The 16,693-nt window shown below is 39.9% G+C and overlaps 1 long non-coding RNA gene across 1 annotated transcript in view; it reads right to left on the bottom strand.

Moving 5' to 3' along the window:
• Nucleotides 1-16,693, bottom strand: part of LOC106781623 (uncharacterized) — a 52,730-nt gene that overhangs the window by 4,178 nt on the left and 31,859 nt on the right. Inside the window, exon 4 of the long non-coding RNA XR_002799859.2 lies at nucleotides 9,718-9,812. This is a non-coding gene — a long non-coding RNA (uncharacterized lncRNA). The remainder of the gene's footprint in view (nucleotides 1-9,717; nucleotides 9,813-16,693) is intronic.

Consider the following 16,693-nt stretch of genomic DNA (forward strand, 5'->3'; position numbering starts at 1 on the left):
CCACCCACCATCTGCACCCTCTGAATTCTCTTCCCTCTTCCCTTGAGGGCAGAGAGGCTGCTCTGTTATAGGTTAGTATCTTCTCAGCTCTTTCTACCAGCTTTGAAAACTTTTATGACATTACTTCAGACTTTATCTACCTATGGGTTTTGTTTTTTTATTTGCCATGTTTAATGTGTGGTTTCTTCATGCTTTTTGTAACCTGCTTTTATAAACGTCCTTATATTTGCTAACAATCATGCTTTGGACGCTCCATGACATTCTGAGCCACACTTCCTGTGCCTGTCCTATCCAGCATATAGGCCAGGGGTCAGCACATTCGGCCCTGCTGCCCCGTTTTGGTGAGCAGTTTTATTGGCTCACTCCTGCCCCCATAGTTTACTCATCACCTGTGGCTGCTTTTGCACCATAATAGCAGAGTTCAGCGGTTGCAAAAGGGGCCTAAAGGCCCCACAAAGCCTGAGATGTTTACTCTTGGCCCTTGACAAAAAAAGTTTGTCGACCTCTGACACAGGCTATGAGGTATTCTAGTTAATATAAAACGTCAGCATATCCAAACTCCAATTCGTCTTGTTCATACACTAGCAAGTTGAGGAAAACGCTTAAATCTATCAGTTTGGTCGTTGATTTTGCCATATTTCCTGGAAAAGAACATCTATTCTCTGACTCAGTCCCCTCAATTGCTACGTAATATTGTGAATTAAGAACCTGAGGGGCTGGCCCGGTGGCACAGCGGTTAAGTGCACACGTTCTGCTTCTCGGTGGCCCAGGGTTCACCAGTTCGGATTCCAGGTGTGGACGTGACACTGCTTGGCAAAAGCCATGCTGTGGTAGGCGTCCCACATATAAAGTAGAGGAAGATGGGCATGGATGTTAGCTCAGGGCCAGTCTTCCTCAGCGAAAAGAGGAGGATTGGAAGTAGTTAGCTCAGGGCTAATCCTCCTCAAAAAGAAAAAATAATGCTAAGAACCTGATATTAGGGGCCGGCCCCATGGCCGAGTGGTTCGTGAGCTCGCTGCGGAGGGCCAGGGTTCTGCCGGTTCGGATCCTGGGCGTGGCCATTTCACCACTCATTAGGCCATGCTGAGGCAGCGTCCCCCATGCCACAACTGGAAGGACCCACAACCGAAATATGCAACTATGCACCAGGGCGATTTGGAGAGAAAAAGCAGAAAAAACAAAAAAAGGATGCGGCAACAGTCGTTAGCTCAGGTACCAATCTTTGGGGGAAAAAAAAGAAGAACCTGATATTAAAATATAGTTTATTATTTGCAATATACGGTATGGTTTTCACACATAAAGCTTGAGATGAATGTGAAATATCATTCGTGGATTTGCTAAAGTATTTTTTCTGAACTATTACTGTTAAAATTGGTTTATTTTTTAAGGCATTTTTTTGTTTTGACAAGAGGAATCCTCCTAAATTTCTTCTACAAAATGTATTATCACTCTGTTGTTGGATCAGTGAACTAGATGACAGCTCAATTTGAGGCATTAAGAAAACCTTTAGGAGAATCATTTGCTTTTGGCAAAAAAAAATGTATATATAGTGCCTTTCAGAATAGAGATCATGTGATACTGAATAAGAAAACTGGAAAGGAATAAATAATCGTGTGACAGTAACATCCCTGCTCAGTGAAATGAGATTTTTTTTTTAATAAGCCAGCAACAGAGGAAAATAAAAAGGGAATGAAAATACATTTTCAATCAACACAAAATAAAGCTGCAGAACTTAGGGAGCCTGAAAACAATGCCCCCTAAAATTGAATTGCTTCGTCGTAGGGAGGCAAAAAGACCACACGACCAGCAGGGGCAGAAATTGGAACAATGGCTAGAAAGCAATTTTGTAATATATATATTTAGAGTCTTAAAAACGTTCATACCTTTTAAAGCCAGTTAGCTCCTTCTAGGTATGTATCCTGAGGAAGTAACCCAAAACGTGAATGGAGATATGTGTACAACGTGGCTGAGTGCAGCATTACTCATCAGCAAAAGTGGGAATGAAACAAATTAAATGTCTACTATATTTTCACTGTGCTAGATGCTGGAGACTGAATGAAACAGGCTTCGGTGAGAAAGTAACATTTCAGCTGAGACTCAGAAGAACTGGAAGTTAACCACCCAAGAGACTTAGGGAGAAAACGAGTGACTTCGTGCAGCCTGGGAAAGGAAGGGGGGCGGGGGCTGGTGATAGCTCTGATGATGGGGGGCAGAGGGGAGGTCTCTTGTAAGAACATCCCAGACACAGGGACCAGGAATATTTGGCATATAAATGTCAAACTACAGAGTTAAAGTTCAGGCATCCAATATATATAGACACTTGTATATCATCCTAAACTTTCTTTAAAATATTTGATTTTGATCCCATCTACAACTGGTAAAAATGTCATATATAAGGATATGTCCTACACCCCTGGAAAGAGGGATGGGCTGTTGTATTTTCTAAGGCTACTTAACTGGAACCCCAAGTATTTTCTGAACTAAATCTACACCAAGAGTTATTTTATGAGCTAAAATTCAGAAGCAAAGTGTCTTTTTATTTTTTGAGTGAGGAGCAATATAAGAATCAGGACAAAATATGCTTTATATCCAAATCTTTAGTTACTCACATAAACACTAACCTTCATCAGTAATATTAGTCTTGCCTCTATTTTTTTTAAATAGACTTGATGGAAAGGGAATGTCTGGGAATATAGGATATCTTTTTATAGATGCTTTACCTAATTATATTTTCCCTACCTCAACGTGCTGCTTCTCTTCAGTACTGATAAGTCTAATTAGTGTAGAAGGAAATACAGCAAGTTTTGATAATTCTTCCTTTTTTTTTTTTTAAGATTGGCACCTGAGCTAACAGCTGTTGCCAATCCTTTTTTTTTTTTCTGCTTTATCTCCCCAAATCCCCCCTTGTACATAGTTGTATATCTTAGTTGCAGGTCCTTCTAGTTGTGATAATTATTCTTTATATAAGATGCTAACTTAAGGGGACGCTGGTGAAAGGTATACAGGAACTCTGTGCTATTTTTGCAGCCCTTCTGTCAGTCTAAAATTAACTCCAAGTAGTTTTTTAAAAAAAAACAACAACAACAAGAACCTTGTGTATAGTATGCTGTCGTTTGTATAAAAGGGAGAGAAAAGAAATAGAAATATGAATGTGATTTTTTTATTGAGGTTATGACAGTTTACAACCTTGTGAAATTGCAGTTGTACATTATTATTTGTCAGTCGTGTTGTAGGTCCACCACTTTACCCTTTGTGCCCACCCCCAGCCCCCCTTTCCCCTGGTAACCACTAATCTGTTCTCTTTGTCCACGTGTTTGTTTATCTTCCACACATAAGTGGGGTCATACAGAGATTGTCTTTCTCTATCTGGCTTATTTTGCTTAACATAATACCCTCAAGGTCCATCCATGCTGTTGTGAATGAGACGATTTTATCCATTTTATGGCTGAGTAGTATTCCATTGTCTATATATACCATATCCTCTTTATACAGTCAGCAGTCCATGGGTGCTTAGGTTGCTTCCATGTCTTGGCTATTGTGAATAATGCTGCAAGGAACATAGGGGTGTATGAGTTTCTTTGAATTGCTGATTTCAAGTTCTTTGGATAGATACCCAGTAGTGGGATGGCTGGGTCATATGGTATTTCTATTTTTAATTTTTTGAGAAGTCTCCATACTGTTTTCCATAGTGGCTGCACCAGTTTGCATTCCCACCAGCAGTGTATGAGGGTTCCCTTTTCTACACATCATCTCCAACATTTGTTGTTTTTTGTCTTGGTTATTTTAGCCAATATGAATGTGATTTTATATGGTTAGACTTGTCTCTGGCAGTACACACAGAACTAGTAACATAGGTTAACTTATCTGGAGAAGATGTCTTGGGTCTGAGGGTCAAGGGTAGGAGAATGAATTTCCTCTGGATATCCCTTTTTTATTATTTTGAATCTTCTACCATGTGAATATTTTACCTATTCAAAAAATAATTGAAATGAAAAACTGGACGACTTGGAAAGGCCATTCTAGCTCCAGAGTTCTCCCCAAAGTCAGCAGAGGCAACTCAGCTTCTCTTTCTGCCCCATCCTGCTCTCCGCCACTTCCATCCACAGGTATTGACCCCAAGAGCATTTGCTAGTAAACAACTGCACGCTAAACTGCTTCTCAAGGTCTATTTCCCAGGAAGGAATTTTACACCTACTCTTTCAGCAAATTTGTAAAATTTGCAAAAGTAAGATATTTCAACTACAATTGATTAAGATTGCTGACTCCTTCCCTCTCAATTTCTGCTCCTTCGTGCTTCCCATCACGTGGTGTGGTGTTGGAGTGGCTGTGGCATCTGGGGATCCAGTTAATATAAGTTCAGTTGGGGACACATTTCATCTGAGTTGGTGGACTACATTTATGTGGTTCACAGACACTTCCTGTATAGACAAGTTACGGATCCAATCCTATGTGGGAATGGTCTCCAGGGAAACTCCTACGACCAACTGTGCCAACTCAGCGTCAGGACACAACGGTGCAAGGATAGATGTCACTTGGAGATGTGCATGTGTTCTCTGGCACTCAGCTCTGGAATTTTGTGAGCAGTGGTGAGAAAACAGTGTGATATGCAGGGAGCCAGAAGCCATTCTGCAGACAATCCTTTCACTGTCAGACAAATGAAATAATAGGTAAAAGATATGATTCTCATCAATACCTGCTAAAAATGGAATCTCTCTCCTCCCAGATAACACGAAAGTCCTAATATGCCAGGGCAGTGAGGACAACCCATGATGCCCTGGTAAATGAGTGTTATCAGTTCAAAAAGTATTCAAAATTAGTTACTGCACAAGAAAATTGCAACGCTCTGAAAACTTATAGTTCATATAAAAGAAACTTGACAGAGATCTTCAAAAATCCAGCAAGAACCCTAAATATTACATGATATTACCAACAATGGGTAATGAAACTGAAAGAAACTTTTCTAAACTATTAAAATAAATTTTGATCAACTACAATAAAGGAAAGATTAAATTATCTTTCTAGTCTCTCTATAGAAAACATTACAAAATCATTTTCATATGAAGAGTATGACCAAAGATTTTGCAGACTCCCCCCAAAAACTAAGCATAAAAAGTGCTAGAGGGGTATGTCAAGAAATTAGCATTTTAATTAATACTATGTTACTTTTCTGGATTTCTCTGATGCTTGTGTATTTGTCAGCTTTTTAAATTTATAATTGTTTTGATATCTTCTCTCATTCTAAATAAATTTTCACATTTGTACCTAATGTGGTACTCTTTCCTCAAAGAAAGCCTAAAAATCTGATTACACTTCAGGCCCTACAAAACCTAGATCCACCCATGAGAGCCATACTTTGAAAATATCATTTTTTAAATGTGTAAAATAGCATTATTACTACAGTAGAAGTCTATAAAGGCTTTCTGCTTTCAAGTGTCTTTCAAGATAAAATCCTTGTAGTAAGAAAATCTTATGTTCCCAGGAGATAGCTATGGAAGAAAATAACTCAGCTGTTCTGAAATATTGGTACACGTCACTGCAGTCAGTTCTGGCAACACAATGCTCACTAGAGAAATGATTAATCTTTCTGTTTTAACATCATTTAGACATTCATTCATTCTTCAACCATATCTATGGTCAAAGCACTGTGCAGCAAAGTTCTAACCACTGCTATTTAACAATTAAATGCATTCTTGATAAACTCCCCTATGGTCCTCATTTCTTTTGCTTTCTCATTTCTAAAGAATTTACCATCTCCAACTCATGTGCACGAAATAGAATAACAGACATATGCCAAGAATGTCACTGGGTAAAATGTGGAAAAGAAAGAAAAGCTTAGTGCTCCCCAATGACTGTTCACACAAAAAGACAATAGTTACTGTCTTTCCTATTGGGAGAGGTCAAATGCTTTAGCTCACACACTTGCATATGAATTGGTCCCTACCAAAATGGATGGTGACGTGAATTGAAGAGTGTGAATGTACATTAATATTATACTGAACCAGAATAATCCAAGATGTTTCTGATCTCATCACTGCAAGCAGATAAAGTCTAAAAACAGGAATGTGGCAGACCTGCTGTGTGTCTGTGGATGTCCATTCTCCTTCCTTACCAGCAGTATCCTGATTTTGAATGCAGTGGCAATGTGCCATCTGGTAAACTACATTTCCCAGCATTCTTTGAAGCTGGAAGTGTCTATGTGACTGAGCTCTGGCCAACGAGACGAAGGCACAAGTGACTAGGCGGGGCTCCCTAGGAATGCTTTGTAAAGGGAGCCACTCAGATAGCAGCATCTTTTGCCCTTTCCCCTACTTCTACCTGGGATTCAGAGGTGATACTGTAGGAGAGGCAGTCATCTTAACTGCCAGAGGCAACAAAAATGAAGTCACAAAGTTGCCTGACCTGTAGCTATGAAAGCACGGAGCATGCATCGCTTACCTTCCTGGACCGCCTACCTCTAGATGCTTGTTAGGTTTAAAATGCAAATCCTTATTTGTTGAGTCCAATTCTGTTCACTGCAACTATACTCAAATTCCTAACTGATACAAGGAATAATTGAGATCTCTATTTTTATTTTCCTTACACTATTTGTGATACTTATTATTCTTTAAAACTTAGGAGAGCTAAGATATTTAGAGAGAGGGAGGAGGAGGAAGGGTAAGTGGGGAGAGGAGGAAGTGGCGAGATGGATAGGAAGCTATAAAATGTGGAGGTAGCAAAGAGTGGTATATCTGGAACCAGGCTAACTAGGTTAGAATCCAAGCTGTGCTACCCAGGTTCAGTTCATTTAGTCATTTAACAAATATTAACTGAGCACATACAATGTTCCAGGCACAGTTCAAAGTGCTTAGAGGTAAACTTAACCTCTTAGTGCCTCAGTTTCCTTGGTTAAGTGGAGATACTGATAATAGCTACCTCAGGATGTTACAACAAGGATTAAATGAGTTACTATTTGTAAACATCTGGAGCAGTCTGTGGCATCTGGTAAGTGTTTGATAAATATTGGCTATTAATACTAAAAATAACTTTGTAAAAATAGTAACACATAAAAACCAAATTCACTTGTATTATTAAGCAAAAAATATTAAGCCACGAAACGGCCTCATCTCATTTTTATCTTGGAAGAGACACACGTATATTCAATAAGACCAAAATAACATACAAGATGACCGAAGTTCTCTCTCAATAGTGAGACTATGATGATTTTAACGTACTTCTTTTTGCCTCTTAACATTGTCTAAATTTTCACAGTGAACATGTATTCTTGCAGTAAGACTGATAAGGTTATGCCTAAGTTATGTGCACAACTCCAATAGAAAATATTGCCGTGTAGGGTCATGAAGCCTGACCAAGCTCATGTAGTTTGGGCTTCTTCCTGAAGGGAGGGGGCCTTCTCGTTGCCAATCCTACTAGGAAGAAGTCATCCATGTACTCAACTCAAATTCAGGGTTTCCCTTACTAAAGGAGAAGGGCGAATGGATATTGAGAGACAACATCTCTGCCACAAGTGGGAGGTGAGTCAACAAGGATTCACCCCTATGATGGTTGGGCAATTTGAAGGCCTGAGTAGGGCTGTCTCGACAAAGTTGAGTAAGTAGAAGAGAAAGAACGTGTAACAATAAAACAATTTACAAAACAAGAAAAAAAGAAAGAAGAATGGAACCAAATACAGCATAACAAATAAATACATAATCTACTCAAAGAGAAGATATACCCCAAGAAACACAACAAATTTCAATACAGTAAATCTTTCCTGCCCTTACGGAAATTCTCCACAATTACAGAAATTAAAGAAAATAAAGACAGTAGAATTTAGTATTTTGAATGAGATTGTAGAACTCAGGGGAAAAAATAGGAATAAAAAAAGATCGCTAAGACCCAGCATAAGCTAAATGCAGAAAGGAACATAGTCAAAACGGGGGAAGCCAAGTCAGTGCCCTAGAGTCAGCCTTGGGCAAAAGCACACGAGGAAGAGATGGAGACAGAGACAAAGCAACCTACAGACAATAAGAGCACGGGGCAGGCACAGGAGAGCCACATGCGGTCTGATGTCATCGAGCAGAGGACAAAAGGACAGAGCTGCCACGCTCCAAAAAGCACTAACCAACAGATCCCAAAGGAGACTTTCCTAATGGGAAGAACAGGATTATATTCCTGAAAGTGTTAAAGAGAAAAGTAAGATTTCCATAAAATCCAACTGATTAAACAAAATAGGTTTCTTCCTGATTAAACCAAAAAAAAGAAAACAAATTCTTAGTGAAATAGATATTAATATAAACCACAAAAATCCAACTTCACGCTTAATGGTGAAAGACTAGAAACCCTCCCAGTAAATTCAAGAGTAAGGTAAAGATGCCCACCAGAACCATGATATTATTACTTAAAGATTATATCATTATGGTCTTTTGAAATATAATTTTGAAAACTCAAGAGAATCAACCGAAAAGAAAAGTATTAGAAATGGGATCAGTAGGGTGGCTTGGTACAAATAGTATTTTGTTTATTTGTAATAATCATAAGTATTTTACAAATATTAATTTCAATTTGAATGTTAACAAAACAAATAAATGCCTTGAAGCAACTTAACAAAAACCATGCAAACTTAACAGAAAACTGAATGAATTCAATTCAACTGAGAGACAATAAGAGAAGATTGTTTAAATTAAAAAATGCACCTTGTTCTTAGATAGGAATTCACACTTGTAAAGAGGTCAGTTCTCCCAATTGAATTTATAAATTCAATGTGATAGTAATAAAAAACTCCAGAAAACTCTATTTTGTGAGGAAATGGGTAAATTTGACAAAAAGACCTAAAAATAGACATACAAGATATTTGGGGAAAATCTAAAGAAAAGGAAAGTAATAATTGAAAGCAGGACCTCCGCAATGAAAACATTACACCGTTTCACTAATTTATAAAATATGATCATCTCAGATTAATAAATATCAGTTAATGGAATCGAATAGAATATAGACCTAAACACAGGTATATAGAAAAATTTAGTTTGTGATAAAAGGTGACATTTCAACACTGTGAGGCAGAGATGTTAGGGCAACACGCTAGCATTTGGAAAAAAAATAAAGCTGGATTCCTGTCCCACTCCTTCTACCCAAATAAATTTCAAGTAGAGCAAAAATCATAATATAATAACTTCAAGGGTCACAAGGAATGTTTTGCATGTGATGGAATGTTCTAAAAATCAGATTTTCACAATGGTTGCATAACTCTGAATTCACTAAAAGTTGTTGAATTGTACACTTAAAAAGGGTGACCTTGTTGGTATGTAAATTATACCTCAATAAAGCTGCTAAAAATTTTAATTGTAATATAAATAAAAGATGAAACCACAGAAGTACTTGAAGAAAATATGGTTGAATATTTTTTAAATCTTGGATTGAAAAGCCTTTCCAAACTTGACACAGAGACCAGAAGGCAACACAAACTTGAAACATGTGTCTGCATAAAGACAATAAACAAAACCCAAAGAAAAAGGCAAACTGAAAAAAGTGTGCAGCGTGTATGACATAGGACTAACTTCTATTGTACATTCAATAATAACAAAACTAGCTCAATATAAATATAATAGTTCCTCTGTCCATCCTGCCTCCACATGTGATAAATTGATTATTAAGAATGTATTATCACCAATTCATACCAAGTATTATGAATCTGATAGCCAAATCAAAAAATATGCCCCAAGAGGAAAGCTTTCCGAATACCTTAGATCCTCAAAGTGGTCCATGAAGCATCAGCATCACCAGGAGCTTTCTAGAAAGGCAGCATCTCAGTCCCCATTCCTGTCCTCAGTCAAAATCTGCATTTAACAAGATCCCACGTGATTCAAACGTATGTCAAAGTTCCAGAAGCACTGCCTCAAAGCATCACATTCCTTTTCTGCCTGACAATTCTGCTTCAGAGGCAAAACGCTCATCTAACAGTCTTTGGGGTCTTCGGATCTAGGCTCATTGCCTTGGAATTAATTCTCACGTGTAAAAGGCCACCAGGAAAAACAGCACATGGGAGGTTACTTCAAACAGCCTCCCAAACGTGCATTCTTCTCCACTGAGCTAGACCAAGAAATCTCGATGATAAAATGAGCTCATTGTGCAAAAACATTCTATATTTCTTATTTCAGTGGAGTTTTTCTTAAAGTTCCAATCCCACCTACTCGACTGGAAGCAGCCCTGCTCTGAACCATCGCTGGCTCCAGCACAGTGATTAGACACAGTTGTTTCTGACCACGGAACCATAATTCATTAGTTGAGTTTAAGGAATCTACGGACAGTCACTTTATCAGAACCATCACCACCCAGGCTTCACCACCTTCAAGGAAATGGTCAAACCAAGCCATGAGAATCGTGCAGACTTCACCAAAAGATGCTCAGGAGCAGATTGGTGGAGTAGGTTCCCCTACAAAGGTTGCCAGGTTTCTCTGGGCTCAAAGGCCACTTCGTGTTCAATAATGAGAGTCATTCCTACCAAAATACTAAAAGAACAGTTTGGTCTATGCTCCTCTGGGTGAAATCCTCCCATACTGAATTGAGGACTTATAAGATTATTCTGAACACTATCCTGTCTTCATCTACCCCTCATTCAATTCCTTTAATAACATTGTTGGTGTTTTATAAGTCAAAAATAAAAGGCAACATTCAGACAAAACTTATCTTTGTCAAAGTAGAATTCTGAAAGGAGAAAAATTACCTGGTCTGGCCTACTTTGGGCACCAGAATTTTGACTCTGATCTACAGGTAGGCTATGTTCAGTTTAGGTTCTATTATGTGACACTGCCAGCCCTGGTGGTCTAGTGGTTAAGAGATTTGGCGCTCTCGTCAATGGGGCCTGGGTTCATTTCCCAAACCACAGCACTCCTCAGTGTGTTGGTTGTCATACTGTGGTGGCTATATGCTGCTATGATGCTGAGAGCTATGCCACTGGGATTTCAAATACCAGCAAGATCACCCATGGTGGACAGGTTTCAGAGGAGCTTCCAGACTAAGACAGACTAGGAAGGAGGACCTGGCCACCCACTTCAAACACATTGGACATGAAAACACTATGAATAGCAGCAGAGCGTTGTCTGATGCAGCGCTGGAACATGAGAGGATGGAGCAAAAAGACAGGGAGGGTGCCACTTTGCAGTACACAGGGTCACTAGGAGTCAAAATCTAATCGAGGGCACTAACGACAACACATATGACACTATCTACAGGCCTTATTTAACCTGGACTTTACAGAGCCAACAAAAGCTTGATTCGAACAACTGAATCCAAACTCTATCATTTAATGGTTTCTGCTTGCTGGTCCATAGAACAGCGCTGGGCTGGCTCATAAGAATCACTTGGAAACATTTTTAAAATATAGATCCTAAAATATAGGGCCCTATCCACTGGATTCAGATTTCTTAGACTAGCGGTGAGGTCTGGAACAGGCATTTTTTACAAACTCCACCAGATGACCCTGATGTACAACTATGGTTGAGTACAAACACAACAATTCTAATTCATGGGTTCTGATACCCAATTCTCACTCCTCCACACTTCATAGCTGGTAACTATTAACATGGTATTTCCTTACTATATTCAACAGGACACACTTTTCTTGAGATGTTAATAATAAATATCTAAATAAGCAAACACAAATATGGTTTATATTCAAATAGGATTGAGAAACACTGTCTTCAAATAAAGTAAGACTATTTCCTTTAAATAACAATGTGTATTACACACCTCCACCTGGGAGGATATGGTATGTAGCGTTTCCATAATTTACTTGACAAGGAACTCTCTTTTTGGTGTGTCCTGTCTATACATCTTGCAGAACTGGTGTTCTGTAAAACACAGTTCAGGCAACGGCCTCAACCGCGGTGACAAGGAAGCAGTATCTGGGATGCTGCTCTCTGGGTCTCTATGATGAGCCCCATGGTTCTTGCTCCTCTCCCCTCTTCCTGTCTCCCCCATGTGGCGATCTCTCCTCCTTTCAGCCCCTCGTGTCTGGTCACAGGTAGCTCTCTCTCTGGGTCCATGCACTTGCTCATGCATAGTCACGGAGGATTAAGTTGTCACCACTGATTAGCATGAAAGGCTCTGCTTGCCTCTAGTCGGTTTTGCAGTACTGTTGTGCCTCTGATGGCTAGAGCTCTCTGCCTCTCCCACTGGAGCACAGGTCATCTCTGCAGATGTCAGCATTCCTACGTGCTGAAAGGGCAGCCATAAGTACCCTCCATTTGAGCGTCTCCATTACCATTCCTTCCTGACACCATTAAACACCTGCAGGCAACCCCAGGATATTATAGTTTTCATTCTTCGTGCCAAATATTGTACGGGTGAAACTAAAAGGTGTTACAGATACAAGAACCTATTCCTCATCACCACAATCTTGAAAGTCCCAAGACAACCGGGAGGATGCTAGGAGACTTTTCTAGACAGATGATGTCCTTCACAGAATGGACGTCGGTCAAGGTCCAAGTCAGAAACAGGTGATCGCATGGATTTTATAGGCTTCAAATATTACAGTAAGTTCCAGTTCTCTCCCAGTTCTATCCCTCTCTCCCTCATTATCACTATGGCAATCTATAAGACAAAAGAGAAATCAGGGGGTAGGCCCCCTGGCAGAGTGGTTAAGTTCGCGCGCTCCACTTCAGTGGCCCAGGGTTTCGCTGTTTCGGATCCTGGGCGCAGACATGGCACCGCTTGTCAGGCCACATTGAGGCAGCATCCCACATGCCACAACTAGAAGGACCTACAACTAGAGTATACAAGTATGTACTGGGGGGCTTTGGGAGAAGAAGAAGAAGGGGAAAAAAAGAAGATTGTCAACAGATGTTAGCCCAGGTGCCAATCTTAAAAAAAAAAGAGAGAGAGAGAGAAATCAGGAGCAGTTTCTTGAAACTTGTGGTTGAAAATACGTGGTTACTGCATATGGAAAACACATGTTCTTTGCATTTCCCAATCCATCCTCTACTTCAGAAAGAGGTAATGTAATGTAATGTCTAATGTAAAAAATCAGGAGAGGAGTAAAAGGGAACACCCAGCAAAACCATCATGTCGTATCCAGCCACTCAAAACCAGGCTGTTCTGAAGAGGTAATGTCCGATAAGAAGAGAGGCAGCAGATGTGAAAGATTTTCACCCCTCAATGCTGTCTTACTATTATCTCTCCACATGAGTAGTGTCGTGCTCTATGTGACTGATTCATAATTATCCATCTCCAAAGCAGACTACAGAGCTGGCCCAAAACCAAGGTCTGTGAAGTCTGGGTCAAGCAAGTGTGCAAATTGACCCTGTGGCCTCACCATGGTGGTCATATTTGAAACTGTCCCTCCAAGGGTGACTTGACAATGGGTGGCAGCAGAAGCTTTAACAAACTCCTCTGGGGACCAAGGGAACTGATGGCTCTGTTATAGCTACTGAGGACAGACCAAGCCCACAGGAGAAGACAGGAGCTGCTCTTCTCTGGCCCTTGCGAGTGCAGAGACCTTACCCCCCGGTCTCTGCTCTTCTCCAAAGAGGAACTCACGGCCAGGCAGCAGTTATCAGCTACTGGAATTGCAGGTGTTTTGACAGTTGAAGGATCTATATTTCTGCTCCTTTGAATTCCTATTGCTTGTTGTAAAATGTGGAAGTGGTTGTCCCAGAGAGCTTTCGCGACAATGAAGGACTGTTTGCTAAAGGCCTGACTTTATTCCTCATTTGTTTTTTTCTGTTCCCTAAGCCAACACTGAAATAACCAAGGACCAACCTGCCAGTTCCAGGTAGTAAATGGACCAGGGGCCACAAAGCAGTGAGATCCACATTGTCTGGAATATGCAATGAATTGAAAGCAGACAGCAGTTAGGCCAGGAAGCTTGGCAGCACTGATTGAATAAGTTCAGCCTTTGTCAAAGAAAAATATGCCCTATGAATTAGAAACTGGAAATCAGAGAATGCAAGGCCTGCCTCCAGCCTTGTGTTTAGTGACCTGGCAGATAAATTCGAATATGATACCACAGAGGATGCGCCTCTAGATTTCTGGGTGTGGCGGCCATGAGAATGCACCACTCAGATCTCCTGCTGGCAAGAGCAGAATGGACCAACAGTCCCAGCCGCAACCCTCTGGATCCATCACCATGTCTGCATCAAGGTCATGCTGCCCCTAGGCTGCCCCAAATCTTGACCATGGTGGGGATGCGAGTGCAGTCCATCCTGGACAATGTGAGACTCCCCTAATGGACGACTTGGCCTGGAGAACTCGCCATCGATCCAGCTGAGACATTCTTAGAACTGCACTGCAAGCTGAGGCTCTTCCTGCCAATTCCTCCTTCTTTCCCCCTCTCCTTCCCAGGTCAGACTTGCATCACAGTCTGAAGCTCTGCCCCCTACTCCTGCTCTCTTCCTCTTTACCTTTCACAGGCATTTTCCTCAAGAAATCTGCTTGTCTAAGCCCCTCTTGGTGACTGCTTCTCAGAGAACCCAACTGATGCAGAGAGTTGACATGAAATAGTCAACAGTTGAATCTTGACTTTAACACCTTCAAAATCTTTTCCTATACATAATCTTATTTGATCCATGAACTATCTGTAAGGTTTTCTTGAGATCTTTTATGAACACAGAAGTTCTTCCTCTTTAAATTAATAATAACACTCTACAAGTATCTGCGATCATACACGCCTGTTGAGAATAAGCTATATTAAAGATCAGCTGTACTTTTCATTCATCCATTCAACAAATATTGAGTCACTTCTATGTGCCCATGGACAAAAATTCTTTGCTTGACCAATCTTTAGTCAGGTTCCTGAACCTTCTCCTAGGCCCATCTGTACATGTCTATGTAAAAGCCAGTATTAACAAGAACCCTGCTAAGTCAGCTTAGCAAGAACCACGCCCCCCCCCCCACCTCGACACCTGCTCACCCTCGACATCCTCCAACGTCCCCCAGGTGATGTCCGATCCTGGCCTGTCTTCAGTAAGAATCCTGTTAGAGAGATTTAGCTGGAATCCCACCTTACCCCTGATATTTCCTGTTAGTGATTTTCCACCCATTTCCCCCAACCCTGCTCCTTGGCTATAAATTCCTACTTGTTCATGCTGTATTGAATCCACTCTCTCTCCTCCACTGCAAAGTTCTATCAAATGGTCCCTATACCTACCACAATCGTACCGACTAAAGTCTGCTTCATCCTCTTAAACAAGGGCCCCGAATAATTTTTCTTTAACAGCATCTCTGTATTGGGCTCTCTTGGGGATACAACAGTGAGCAAGACACGGCCAATCCTGCTCTTATGGGATTCACAGTAAAAACACAATCAATTTTTAAAATCATAATTGTTAATAAGAGACACAGGAAAAGATCAAGGTGCTTCGGGATTAGAGGAGGCTCTAGGGAACCTGACTTTGGTAAGCCTTACAGAAGGCTTCCCTAAGACGTATCGCTGAAGCTTGGTTCAGAAGGACAAGTGGGCATCATCTGGTTAAGGGAGGTTGAGTTAGTATAAAGGCTGATTGGTGCCAATGAGTAGATAGGGAAGGGAAAAAAGGCCCTAAGCGGGAAGCAACTAGGAGCATTCAGAGAACTGAAAAAGGATCAGTACATCCTGGAAGCAGAGAGCAAATGAGAGAGAAGCACCAGATAAGGCCAGAGAGGCAGACAGAGGCTTCTTGGCCAGAGGAGTTTCCAAGATTTTGCTTATGTATCCTAAAATAATTTGGAAAACTATGTGCCCATTCACACATTGTTCATTCACACCTAAATTCTTTTATTTTAAATTTAAATAGTTGCAAATGATTTGATTTCTGGTGTATTGTAAATATTGACATTTTAAAATAATGAAATAATGTATCCGAAGAAGATACCCAAGCTACTGATTCCCAACGACATCCCTTGAAAAATATGTATATACGAACAGGCTGATCTTCAATACTTAGACATTTTATATCATTCTTTTTTCTCCTTGAATGTGTGTTTTCATTCTACCTTCCCCAGAGAATATCTTCACATGAAATATTTTTATACTTGAAAATCTTTTACTGATGTCATTTCATCCTTCAAGGTAAATTTTTTCCTTCTGGACTGAGTTATTACTACAATTATTATTAACACAGAGTTCATCAAAAGAAATATAAATATATTGTAAATTTTAAACATAAGAAAAATTGGGAATTTTTTTGTTAATAGCATGGACAAGAATTTTTAATTTCATTTCATGTTTTGGTGGATGAATATTATTTATTGCTATGAGACTGGTTTCATATCAATTCTAAGGTGGTTTTTTTGTGAGCTCTGAGATTCTTTGTTCATATATATAAGGAGATGAAATTGGAGCAAAATTCGCTATAAAATGTCATTTCACTCTTTGAGCTTCTTCTACTTCACATGCCAAAACCACACAATGGCACATTTTCAAATATTATTTTTGTGATCCATCAGCTAACAACTGAATTAGATCTTCTTCAATTTTGTTGGAAGCAAAGAAATGGAAATTGTCCTGAATTGTGAAGAGATTTGTTACCCATCATTAGAGACATCAGTGTCTCAATTTCTGGGAAATATATCAAAAAGACTTTTCCAAGACTGATCAAATAACTGTTAATTATACCTCTTACTCTATCATTTCAAGACATCTTCTTTAGCTTAATATACTCCAAACAGGTTGGTGAAACAAAGATAGTATCAATTATATTCAATATTATTAACATGCTTTCAATAAATTGAGTTCAATTTG

Source organism: Equus caballus, chromosome 14 (genome assembly GCF_041296265.1).
Source record: "Equus caballus isolate H_3958 breed thoroughbred chromosome 14, TB-T2T, whole genome shotgun sequence".
NCBI lineage: Eukaryota > Metazoa > Chordata > Mammalia > Perissodactyla > Equidae > Equus > Equus caballus.